We start from the raw sequence: 13261 nt of genomic DNA, 5'->3' as shown, positions 1-13261 counted from the left end.
ATTTTCACGTCACTCACAATAGCAGTTTTTCTTCTCTTGCCTCCTTTTTAACTACAATTTTACACATCGTCGCTGTTGTGCTATCTTATGACAAACGTCATTTTGGGGTAAACTTAGTTAGATATGACACATTACCTGTCTAAAAAATCTCTACAAAGTGGCGTTTAGAGAATTTTGACATTCTGTTTGGTCACTGAGATATAGCGAGAAACGTGCTGAGAAATTTTTAATTTTTTGCTTCAAATGACTGTGTCTGGGGATTGGCTCAAATTATCTTGATGTATAAGATGTTTTTATATGTAAAACTATCTGAGAAACACAATGGCATAATCATTTTCAAACTAAAAATGCACGAACTAGGAGAAAAATGCAATTTAACTGGAAATATAGCATATTTGGCAACACTGTAACCAAAAATAACTATTTTTTTAGATTCCCTGACTTATTTCCTATAAAATGCATCTCGCCGATTATTTATAGATCAAATGAAACCAAAGATATGAATAAAAGTTAATAATTGATGATTTTTTTCTATGGAAAATTTTCCATGCACGATTATGATACGCCATACAAATTTTGTCATCAATACACACCTATGACACGTATGAGCGCGCGACTTTTGTTTACGTATAAGTACACCCAAAACGAATCGTTGAGAGCGGAATTGATTCTGTTTTTTTCGCTCTCGAACTGTGAGCGAAAAGCTCCCAAACGATGCATTAGTGTTCAACCAACCTCATACTTGTGGAATACAATATCGTACCCCATAGCTACACACTGTTGGTTCATGTAGTGCAGGGATAACTTGAATAACACATACCATCGTCTCCATACTGTCCCATTTGTGATCACTGTTGCAATGATGCGAAGTTTATATAGCTCATTCGAACAACTGGCCTCTATGTGTCGTTATGGTCTAAGGTGTAAAGCAGGCGTTTTAGCGAGTGGATGATTGTCGGTTCCAGTCTTGATGCTACCCGTTAATCTTTTTTTTTCTAGTAAGGCTTAGTTCCCAACACATACATACGAACAAAATATTAATAACAGCGGGGAAATGGTACAAAGCAAAATGCGTCAATGACGATGCTGAAATACCGACGCGGCGGCGAGATGCAAACGATATTATCTCACTCATCATAAGTGTGAAGCTTTATATACGCCATTATACTACTCCACCAGTGTGTCGTCATGGTACGGACAATAAAGAGGTGTTTTTACCGATTAGAAGTTTGTCGGTTCTAATCTTGAATCTGATATAAGATTTTTTTTACTAGAAGTTTCAGGTCACGAGCTATTTATAGCAGCGAAGAAAAGAATGAAACAAAACAAAATGCAATGCAGCAGCAATGGTGATGAGATTGCTTGTGGTAGTTGGGTGGGGGGAATGTAAGGTGTAGAAGAAAGATACGAAACTAAATACTAACAAAGTTTCCTTGTGTGTGAGTGTCTGTCATCGTTTTTTTTGCGTGAGCGTTGCGCTCATCCCGAATTGTGCGCGAACAGCTCAATGTTCAAAAAGGATTGCTTTTGGGAATGAGATTGTGAGCCCAAAAACAGAAAATCTGAGCTCACCGTTTTGGGTGTATTTTTAATTCGTCTTGTTTAGTACGTAGACGATTCAATAGCGTTAACTTGGAATAACTAGAACAAAAGCAACAAAAATTTAATTAACTTACATCACCTAATAAGTACCTCATGTACAAACTTTAATAATTGGAAATTCCGCGCGCACTACTAGTTAAATTGAAAGCTACGGACAGAAAGACCGATTGCCTCTTGCCAAGCATTCGAGAAGCTAATATTATTCGTGAGCAGAACCTGACGGCCCGAATTTAGCCGAATAAAAGGTAATAATCTAACAGTTCCCAAACTTGTATTCCACCCCTGCAGGTCAACAGCCCCGACCGTGGACGGTGTAGAGGTATATATTGTACCTGACGAATGCCCGTTCCATACATGTTTATTTTCGTGCCACATCAGTGTGTGTGGGTATATCTAGAGTTATCTCGAGAGAAAGACGCTCACAAACTACTGTCCGGTTGTTTTGCAGGGTATGATCAAGGGATTAAACATAAAAAGGCAATTTGGGGCTAAATATGGCTTCTTGTGGTAGAGTCACAAGTTGTAACTGGAACCAACGGTTACAACCAGGTTCCATAACAAACGCCACCCTGAGGTGAACCGCAAATACTCAACTTCCGTATCTCTGCCTGTCTTAGTAACGAACAAAGAATACGGTTATTAAGCATTGCGTTTATCCAACCTGAGATACATGTAAATACCCAAGACCACGCGTCGCTTCCAGAATAGACTGGAAGGACACATTGCCAAAAGCACCTTCAATATCTAGGAACACACCAAAGCTAGATTGCTTGAGTGAAAAGGCCTTCTCAATGTTGTAAACAACCCGCAAGCTGTAAAAAGTCTCTTTCTTGGGATGATATTAGCATCTCTGTCACAGGTAGGAGTCTTCGAATTATCTGCACTGCAGCGAAGCTTAAATATGTTCAATAAGTAGGGTAAGGTGGGGCAAATCCGACCGTTGGGTAAACCCGACCTCTCTCTGTTACCGAAAATTAGAAGCACTGCGCGAACTAATATCAATGGTGTCGTGTAGAGCATCGAAAATAATCATAATGGTGGCATGACAGCATTTTATTAATCTACATTGAGATGCTCAAACGACAAAATGTGTGTTTTTACAACTTTTGATTTGACTTTTGTACATTATTGCCTACAGGATATTTCTGATTGTTAAAGTAATTGCATAAAAAATGTAAGTGGATTTAAATTCTTTGAATAAAGTCCTACAAAGTTCGTAGATGAATTTGGTTCAACCTTTTTCATAACTTTTGTTAATTGCATCGTAATGAAAAATGATGCGGTGGGGCAAATCCGACCTCTAAATAGTGGGGTAAATCCGACCGCCTTTTTTGCTAAGAAAATGTTTATTTATCAAATTGAAATATTTTTTTATTGTTATTTTATATTATTTTTATGAAAAATGGTTCATAATTACAAACGAAAGACACAAAAACGTGATGATTATAGTATTCGTCAAGCAATTGCTCTGATGCAAATGGGAATATCATTACGTGCTACTGCTCGTGATTTTAGCATTCCAAGATTGACATTGAACTCCATTTTCTTCATGTTACAATTCAATAACACAACATTCATTGATTTATCATTGAAAAACCATAAAATTTAGGTAATATCTGCACTAAATCAACCAAAAACATAGGGGGTCGGGTTTACCCCACCATTTTTGAAAACAGTAAAAATGAACATTTTCGTTAAAAGCTTGTATCTCAAAATATTCCCATTATCCGAAAAAATGCTATATATGGAAAGTTGCCCAGGAGTCTAACCTTTAATTTGGTATATAAAACGACTTGATACGATGTAAAACGAGCATTTTACAGCCAAAACCATTTACTAGGTCGGATTTACCCCACCTTACCCTACCTGAAAAAATGGAAAATTTCTACTAATGCGGCAAAAACACAATTGATTGTGTTTCCGCATAAGCCAAGAGCTTCTTCTCTTAAACCAAATCATAGTCCTATTATTAAACTTAATGGTTTCAATTTAACGTGGTCAAATCAAGTTACATACTTGGGTTTGATTTACGATTAAAAACATACTTATGACGGACAGTATTATAAGCAACTTTCGACAAAAATCGTTGCAATCACCAATTGAAACGATTAGCTCCCTTTATAGTTTGAAACTTCCAACTGGAAAAATCACTTAAGCATATTATATCTTAATAATAATTAACTGAATCATGTAAACAATAAGGATAAAAAGTCACCACTTGTGACTAAACACCCAATATACTAAATTAGAAATTAGTGTATTGGTTTTGCCAGCCAGCCCGCTCTAATTGCAAGCTTGGACACGCTAGTAAAACACGTGCACATGTTCGTCTGCACAACCGAACCCCATGTACATAGGCGGTGTTCGTACACACAGGTTCTTGACACTAGTTTTCTCTTTCTCCCACTCATCATCACCAGCGTTGACTCATTTTGTTTTGTATGTGTGTGTCTTTCTTGTCAACGCACACGGTGTACGTACACGGTGTTTAAACCTAGGTTTGTGCATCGTTCGCTTGGGTTCGGTGTTCGAGGCAAACCGGTACACAAAGGCATAGGACTTTTTGTCTATGTTACTGACAGTCGGGGTAACTGTGACACTTGGGAGCTCCTGCTTTCACTCGTCTCCTACGACATGGAAACAGGAACTCAGTTGCTCAATTTTTGGCCGGATGCCACACGGCCTCTGATGCATAGAGCGAACGTTCCACTGCGTAATGCAGAATACTGGGGAGTTCGCCATTGGGAATATTTTAAACCCCCTAAATCATTTTAACCATAGCACGGGTCGCATGACACTATGGAATTGGAGTTCCCTGTTTGGTGGGTTTTTACCACCGATACGGGTAGTCCGTAGTGTAATTCTTAGCCGGTTGAAACACCCACTACCGACACTACATGGCTTATCTGGGCTGTTCGGAGAAGGAAGCTGACATTGAAGGACAGCTCCATAGATGGTCGAACAGCCGGAACCAAACTCTATGAGCAAATGTTCAAGACTTGGAGGTACCTAAAATGAGTTCGTCTTCTACGACGACTCCGTACAGTCTTCATCAAACGAGTATCCACATAACTTTTTGAGTCTAGCAATTTCGGCATTACACCAAGCAGCTCCTCTAGAAGCAGCCATAACTCTGACAAGCCACTTGCATGCTGCTACTACGAGTGACTTTCTTTTATCCATGACTTCATCCAAACCACTTGGAACTTCAGTCTTTGGGAATACCCGTTAAACCTAGGCACGCTGTTTTCGGGACGAGAGAAGCCGTACAGCGAGCGAAGCATCTCCAGCTCCAGTTGCTGATGAAACGTCGTGTTGCTGAAAGATTGGAGTAGCAAAATCGGCCCGAAGATATAGCACCGGACAAATTGTCGATGAAAATCACTTCGTTGAGCAAACCGTGATTGCAATTACGTATTGGCACTGACGATTTCAACCTGACAGGTGAATACTCAAGTTAAATTGCAACTCTCCTACGAAAAGCCGTAGAACGTCGGCTGGAAAAGCATACAAAAAGACCCTCAATAAGAGGTAACTTATACACAAATCATTTCGTGAGCAAGGGCTAACGAAATCGTGCTAGGGTTCTTTTTCAGAGCTTTCTTTTTCGGACGTTTCTTCTCGGGATTCGCTTTCGGAACTTGTTTCCTGGAGCACGGGCAGACCAACAACACAGTAAGGAAAGCCTTATAAGTACATCGTAATGGTTACCAGCGGTGCAGTTCGAGTGTTGGACGCAAAAGGTTGGCGGTGAAAGTGTGCAGAACGTGTATACATCGGTATAAACTGGTATACATCTCTCCAGCATCTTATCCGCTTGGTGATCATGTCCGTGCAAAGGCGACTGGCAGGCTCGACAAAAATGTCAAGTAAAGTAGATTTTAGTATGCCAGCTACGAAGCGGATTGTCGCCGTCGAGAGAGGAGATAGAAAATAGAGAGATGGGAGGGAAGCTAGTAGTCTAGAGAGAGGAGAGAAGGAAAGGTAGAGTGAAATAAGGAGCGAAGAGAGAAGGGCTATGCTGAATCAACAAAGTTTATGTTTGTGAATAATTAATTACCTGTGTGCCTTTTACGAGCTGTCCGGGCTGATCGAGGTTTTCATTTCCCCCTCGACAGTCTAGCCACATCCCAAGAAGAAACGTCTGAAAAAGAAAGCTCTGAAAAAGAATTCTCTTATTGAGGGTCTTTTTGTATGCTTCTCCAGCCGACGTTCCCCAGCTTTTCGTAGGGGAGTTCCAACCGTTTTGGGCTTGAGTATCCACCGAATTGAAGTTCATCGACAATTTGTCCGATGTCGAGGTCTTTGGGCTGATGCTGGTGGTCGTCGTTCAGCAACACGCTACGTTTTATCAGCAACTGAAGCTGGAGTTGCTTCGCTCGTTGTGCGGTTTATCTCGCAGTGGCGTAGCCAGAAATTTGATTTGGAGGGGGTTTTGACGAAAATCTTAGATTTTTCAAAAATGTTGGCGGTCTATTGATGACATTTAATCTATAGGCCGCGATCGACTGGCTACTACTGTGTTCTGCAGTAATAGCGAAATGGGATGATGTGAGCGGGCATGGGCGCTATAACCCTACCGTAGGCAGAACTAAATACCTGTCGCAGGTGTCAGTTATGTTGGGTGGCGGACTACGAGACAGGTTAGGCCAAGTTCAACGAGTGGCCCAAAACACCACTTTACTAACAATCAAGCAGAAAAAGATGAGCTGAAAACTCGCAACTTCGAAACCATAGCATTTGAAGAGCTTTGATAGACGGGCTAGAAGGTGTGGAAATGCGGGGATCGAGGGACGGCACAAGAGCTGGGCAAAATGCGCCAACGCGTGATCAAGTGGCAGGTGATCAGCGACAGGATGTGTGTAGTGTGGATCAAAGGCCATTTCTTCGACTAGAGCATTATCAATGTGCGCTGACCTCACGAAGCCGAGAAAGATGCATTTTATGATAGCTGCCTATGGCGGAATGTTAAGCTCGTCATCGGTGACATAAGCATCCTGATAGGCCGGGACATTGTATAAACCGGATATCGCACAGGATAGTCTGTACACCTTATAAATAATGTGCAGAAATTCTCACGATTGATAATTATATTATAACGAACACCTATATAGCGAAGCAGTAGACGACAAAAGTATTGCAAGAATCAGCTTGGAGACGTGCGCAGTCGACGACAGATTCCAGATCTACCTAAGATTCATGAAAAAATACGGTTGAACCGGCTAGAGCACTCCACTGGGTGCTTTTGAAGATATGGAAGGAGATTTTACCGAAGTATAGGATGTAGGGAGTAGTATGTCCCATCTATAAAAATGGTGTTAGGCGGGATTTTTGCAACTAATTACCGATTAATCACATTACTGAACTACCCTTGTATGCAAAGGTGACATAAATGCCATCGAGTATATTTTTCAGGAAATCAATTTTCAAATCTTGCATGGTGCGGGTACAAACATGCTTTCGACACTTTGCTTTTCGCATTTCAAAAGGTTATTTTTTTATTTGAAGTCGTTTGCACTGAAAGATGCGAATTGTGAACTTAAAAATACGAAAAAGTTAAATTTGACCAAAGTGGCGTTGAAGTCACTTTTGCATACTAGGATAGTAAACGTCATCTACAAGGTGTTCTCCCAAATTCTTTGTTGTCGCCTATAAATGTTAGTAAGGGAATTCGTAGTGCAATATGGCCTATAATGCACAAATACGGGTTGCATTCATATCTTCAACCAAGCTATTAGCAATAACATTCTTGAAAACTTTGCTGAAGACACTAAATTTGATTGGAATTAGTAATGCATGCAACTGGAAAAATTAATGATCAAAATTATGCTGCTAAATACTAAACCTCCAAAAGCTGATGGTTTCCAATTATGGAATCTTGGCGCCACTCAATTCGATACCCAAATATACACCATAAATAGCGAAAAATGTGAATTTTCAATTTTTTATTACCAATCTTAGCTAGTGGCACTTTATATAAGTGATAATCCAAAAAAAATCAAATGCACATAAAAACCGATTCTGACCTGTTAGAGACAAACGTAAAACGCCATTTTTCATCAGTTTTTATGTAGCCGTTTTCATTGAGCTATTTTGCTTGATATTTACATGATTTATCAACTATAGGATCCTCACTAAAATATTAGTTATAAGATCCCATTCTCACAATTTACAAAAAGTGCACATAACGTTTAAAACATTAAGTTCTCAAGGTAATGAACAGATAATAAACTTCCAAAATTATTATTTGAATATTTAATAAACTAGTCAGCATCAAACTTTTTTTTCTTCAATTCAAATATTTTGGTTTGGAGGGGGTTCTAACCCCCAACCCCCCCCCCCCCCCTTGGCTACGCCACCCCGAAAACGGCGTGCTTGTTGTAGGTTATGTTCTACGGCCAGCTCCATGTGCGTTTCTTCTCGAGCACACCCAATGATGCTACCAGCTTCTCCCAAGATTTACCTACGGTTTGCAGAAGTCCAATCCCGTCCCTTGCGTCTCGACAGCTTCTTGCTGCGACTACTAGTTGTCCTAGGCCTCTGGTGACGGTTCATTGAGCAAACTGTTGCTACCGCTCATGCCAAAGTGGAGATGTCGTTTCAAAACGTTGTTGCTCTCTACTGCTGGTGTGACTTTCTGCTTTTATTTGTTTTTGGGTTGAAGCTGGGCTGACAGCTGCCAATTCTCAAGGTAGGGAAGTGTTGCTAGATTTTCAAGCGAGGGGCTCACTTGGTGCTTTGCACGCTTTGCTTGATATGTTATTGGTTTATTCTTTTTTTTATTTCGATTATAGAGGTTTTAACCTTAAGGTCATTCGTCTCTTCAGGTTAGAAATATGTCTTAAGAAAAACCTCGAACCCTATGTACGGGATTGGGATTCGAACACAGGTGAGCTGCGTACAAGGCAATCGATTTATCAACTACGCTATGCCCGTCCCCCATTGGTTTATTCTGCTCTATAGGCTATACTATGATAGACTGAATCGAAACGTAACACCTTTTTTCTTTAGTATTCTACTACGATCGATCCTCCGTTACTCGACGAGTAACGGTTCATACGAAATTTACCCGCAAACCGTTATTTCTTGAATTTTGTTAACAATAACATGTTATTTATAATTATTTGTGTTATTATGAGAGTAATCGGGCTTTTCTGACGACTGCACCGCTATCTAAAATGCAAAATATATAAAGTAATGTACCCAATTTGGCTTATTACAGAGGATTTCGAACTATTTCGTTAATTACTTAGCCATCAATTGATGGGATACCTGTGAATTGGTATAAAAATATCTGTTTCGTTCCTTAGAACCAGTATAAAAAATGGCTAAATACTCGCTAATCTCGAATCAAGTGCTCCAATTTTCACCCCCTACCATTTGAGTAATGCGTTGAACAAAGATGGCAGGTGCTGCCCTTAGCAATGATAAGATGACAAGAGAAATAGGTTGAAAATAGGTACTGACCCTATTGGTCTTCGCCACGATGAAATGTCTTGTACAATACAAAATAGTTTTAAGCGCTTGGAATGTACATACCAAATATCATTCGACTGTTCTGTCGGATAACACAGTCGGCAATTTCCCCAGTACGCAGTACACTTTTCTTTACTAGAACAGCTCTCAAAGCTATACTACCTGGTACCGAATCACGTCCGGAACTAATCTTGTTTACCAACCACCAAAAAATACAATGCACTGAAACAGATCAGCGAAATGCCACCAGTCGAGATTAGCCGGGTTCTCGAATAGCTCTCTGTTTTGTTTGTGAGTGCTACAGTTGTTAACGAGATCGGAAAAGAAAACACGTCCAATAGTTTACATTTCTTATCACTCGAATAGCAGACGCCAGTGACCCAGTTCCATGCGCTTTAAGTACGGCAACTAACCTCAGCGGTAGCTAAACCTTGGTCACTCCACAGCACTTCCTTGCTCTGCGCGGAACAATAAAACTCAAAACAGCAACTTTTGCGGAACACCCGACCGAACGACAGCGACAGCTCCACTCATGTATGTATGCGCACGGCTGTCAGACTTTACGGCACTTCTAAGTACACTGATTACAATCACAATTAGAATCGAGCCCGAACAGTAATTATGCATCAAGTAAATGTAATTTACACCGCAGAACTGAATACCCTCTCACCACTCTGACGGGCCTGACACCAAACAGCCAGTGGAGCAATTATCCGATCGGTTTTTCCGTGGTCCCCGGGGATAGTTCGACCGCAAATTGACGTCGCTGATCAGCTGTTCGGATGAAACACCGGCATTTGCTATATGAACCAGTCGTTGCTGGTTTCTTCAACAGGTGCTAGCTCAAGCGATAAAGGTAGGAAGAAACGAAAAAAATGGCAAACACCGACACTTAGAGAGCGGTCCAATGAATATGCATGCCGATGACGATGACAGTCCGAACGGTGAAATGCGCGCGTCGACTGTGATTCCAGACCACTCCAAAGTGCTACACTAACCGACTGAGTCGGCCGGACTAACTAACTGACGACGACGGACGCGCTGACTGACTGACTGACTAACTGACTGGCTGGCTGGCTGACGGTCAGCTGCGAAGGGACTACTACTGCTGACTAAGCGCACGCTGCGTGCGAGTGTGGGAGCGAGTGAGAGATAGAGAGGTTTCGAGTGCTCAGGTATCGCCTCGCCGTATCGGTATCGTATATTCAACAGGAGCCTACCTTCACCGGCAAAGTGTGGGCACTTGTTTTTCCCTAACTGCTGCGACTAGTAGTGACGATATGGATCGATTGTTCGGGTGCGAAGCACGTGCATTTGATGTCAAATGTGCTGCGCGGAGGAGATCAAGATCCGCGGCGTCTTGATTACAATTGCGCCGCTTCTCAACCAAGTACTCACGGTGCATCGAGCGTGGAATTATTACGGGAACGGCAAATCCCGATATGGTGGCGCTCCTGAGTGCCGGCTTGGGATACATTTTAAATTCATTAAACAGATAAAAAAATGAAAATTTGCGTCTAGCAAGATGCATATAAAAGGAGCGTCCCAATTCACACAAATTTACATTTATTAACATGTGAAAATGTGAGTCAGCCGCCCTTCCCAAGGTCATTCAGTCTGAGTTTTAAAAATAGTCACAATATCTAATGTTACATATCTGAATATGTCAAATCTTAATTATCACATGGCAAATTCCGTCGCTATGTTATTTACGTTGAATGTAATATTCATTTTTTTAAAGAGTGTAAGCTTTATCTGAATTTGTGTGGGATCAAAAGCTAAGGCATTATTGTCGGAATTGATAGTAGAATAAAGATTTTGATCCCTTGCTTATCGATACAAATAATTATACCATGAAGACTCATCAATTGTTAATCTACGCGCTGATTCGATTTTTGAAATTGTTATATAAAAAGAATTAGAGAACATCATACGAATCTACGTGGGACTCAGTGGAAAACGGAATCAGACACTCGTTTTAAGCGACAGCTGATTTTACAATTTGGGGATTTTTGTGACGTACTGCATTGAGACAATATTTTGGCGCTTATGACATTTATCACCTTTGCAAAAGTCTTTCTATTTTTTTACGCCAAAGTATACAGGTCAATTCAGTCATGATTTCTGGAACGTATTCCTGTTCTCTAGAAAATGGCCAATAATTAACATGATTGCTGCTTTTTAAAACTGAGCATTTTAGTCAAGTGACTAACTGGAACTAAAATCTAGAGCTTTTATTCAAAATAACATATCTACAATGAGTGACGCTCTTTGTTTACTTTCTCTTTCGATTTTTTCGGCGTCACTATAGCACTTTTCACTTATTTTACAGCACAGATTGAAAGATGGTGGTTTTGACTAGTGTTCGGGTTTCGGGAAAAGACAGTTCTAGTAGCAGTCCTACTGTAAAGACAGCTCAAAGCTGAAAGTGTAATTCTTTAATTCCACATCAATAAATTTATTTGAGATCTTACAAAAACTGATCTTCGTGTCTATCCGAAACACAGTAGAAATATCAGCCTAATGGTTCCACAAGCAACTCGGGATGGCTCCTAAATAATATGTATTAATATATAGTTCAGCTTATTGAATTTAAGGCTACTTACTACTACTTATAATTCAATAACAATTATTTAGCACATTTGAGTTTACTCACCAGCTGACTTGAAGTATTCTCTTTAACCAGAGTTATATCGACTGTGCTAGCGTTCTGTTTTAGGAGACGGTGTCTGTCAGAAATCAAACGAGGGGTTTCATCTACTCCATTACACCGTGCGCCAACATTTCCCGACCCGTAACGCCCCGAACTAGCTTCGGCTTTACAGCTCTTTAGCACATCTAATACAGCTAGCCTAGTCGCCGGTCTTCTTACGATTCCTGATTTTGTTTGCACATCCACCTATCGTACCCACCTATCTCGCCCAAGTATAGTCCTCACGACTCGTCCTCGTAGCCAGTCTTCCCATGAACATCGATAAGTTTGCACCTGTGTAAAAAAAATTTCGTGCACCCGTTCAACCTCAAACTTGCTTTACCTTTGTGTACAGGTTTGCCTGGAACACCGAACCCAAGCGAACGATGTGCAAAATTAGGTTTAAACACCGTGTACATACACCGTGTGCGTACACAAGAAAGGCACACACAAAACAGAATGAGTCAACACTAGTGATGATGAGCGATAGAAAGAGAAAACTAGTGTCAAGAACCTGTGTGTACGAACACCGCGTACGTACATGGGGTTCGGTTGAGTAAACGAACATGTGTACGTGTTTTGGTACGCATTAGCGCGTTTGAGTTTGCACACGAAATGTTGGTTTAAGATGAGCACAGAACTAGAGCGAACATGGTGTTCGATGTTCATTTGGAAAGTCTGCTCGTAACCAACTATTCCGTTTTTTCTCATCGATAATGATGACAAGCTCTCCAATCTCTATCGGCTTAGTGTCTTGAAACCATTTGGTGCGACGAGTTAAAGTTTGCAAATACTCTTTCACCCAACGTGTCCAGGATTGTCCTAAGAGATTTTGCATTAAGTTCCAGTTGCCCCTCATAGCAGTTTTGGCATCGACGAACTCCTTTACTGGCAGACCGACTCCACTGGAGCTAAGAAGCAGGAAATGGTTTGGAGTGATAGCTTCTTGGTTTACGCTGTCTAATGGGACGTAACTCAAGAGCCGAGTGTTTACAATTGCTTCTGATTCCGCAACCAATGTCAAAAACATTTCATCGTTAGCAGACCTGGGAAACCCTAGGGATGCCATTGCCGTTTCTTACTGAGTGCACCAGTCGTTCCCAACAGCCACCCATGTGGGGTGCCGCTGGTGGGTTAAAATGCCATTTCGTGTTGGCGTTTGTGAATGTCCCCGCCAGATCTCACTGCTTGAATTTCCAATGCCAGTTCTTTACTCGCTTTTTGAAAGTTTGTCCCGTTATCACTGAATATTTCCAGCTGAGATCCTTGTCTGTAAATGAAACGGCGTACTACCATTTTGAAGGAGTCAGTAGACAGGCCTTGAGCTACTTCCAAATGCACCGCCCTCACGTGAAAAGGGTGACCCAACGTTTCGCCTGGCTTCTTGCTACCTTTATCACAAATGGACAACAATAGTCTACGCCCACGTAGGTAAATGGTCGAATATACGGCTTCAATCGTAAGTCAGGAAGAGGGGCCATCCGTGGTGTT

General features: G+C 41.1%; 1 protein-coding gene across 5 annotated transcripts in view; it reads right to left on the bottom strand.

Moving 5' to 3' along the window:
• Nucleotides 1-13261, bottom strand: part of LOC131677666 (chloride channel protein 2) — a 176606-nt gene that overhangs the window by 148524 nt on the left and 14821 nt on the right. The window contains exon 1 of one of the 5 annotated variants that reach the window (XM_058957597.1): nt 9492-10136. The exons of 1 other annotated variant lie outside the window; for it this stretch is intronic. The gene's annotated coding sequence lies outside the window, so the exon portion shown is untranslated. 3 more of the 5 variants (XM_058957599.1, XM_058957600.1, XM_058957601.1) reach the window with 3 other exon arrangements.

This window comes from Topomyia yanbarensis, chromosome 1 (genome assembly GCF_030247195.1).
Source record: "Topomyia yanbarensis strain Yona2022 chromosome 1, ASM3024719v1, whole genome shotgun sequence".
Taxonomy (NCBI): Eukaryota; Metazoa; Arthropoda; class Insecta; order Diptera; family Culicidae; genus Topomyia; species Topomyia yanbarensis.
This window is presented reverse-complemented; position numbering and strand designations above follow the sequence as displayed.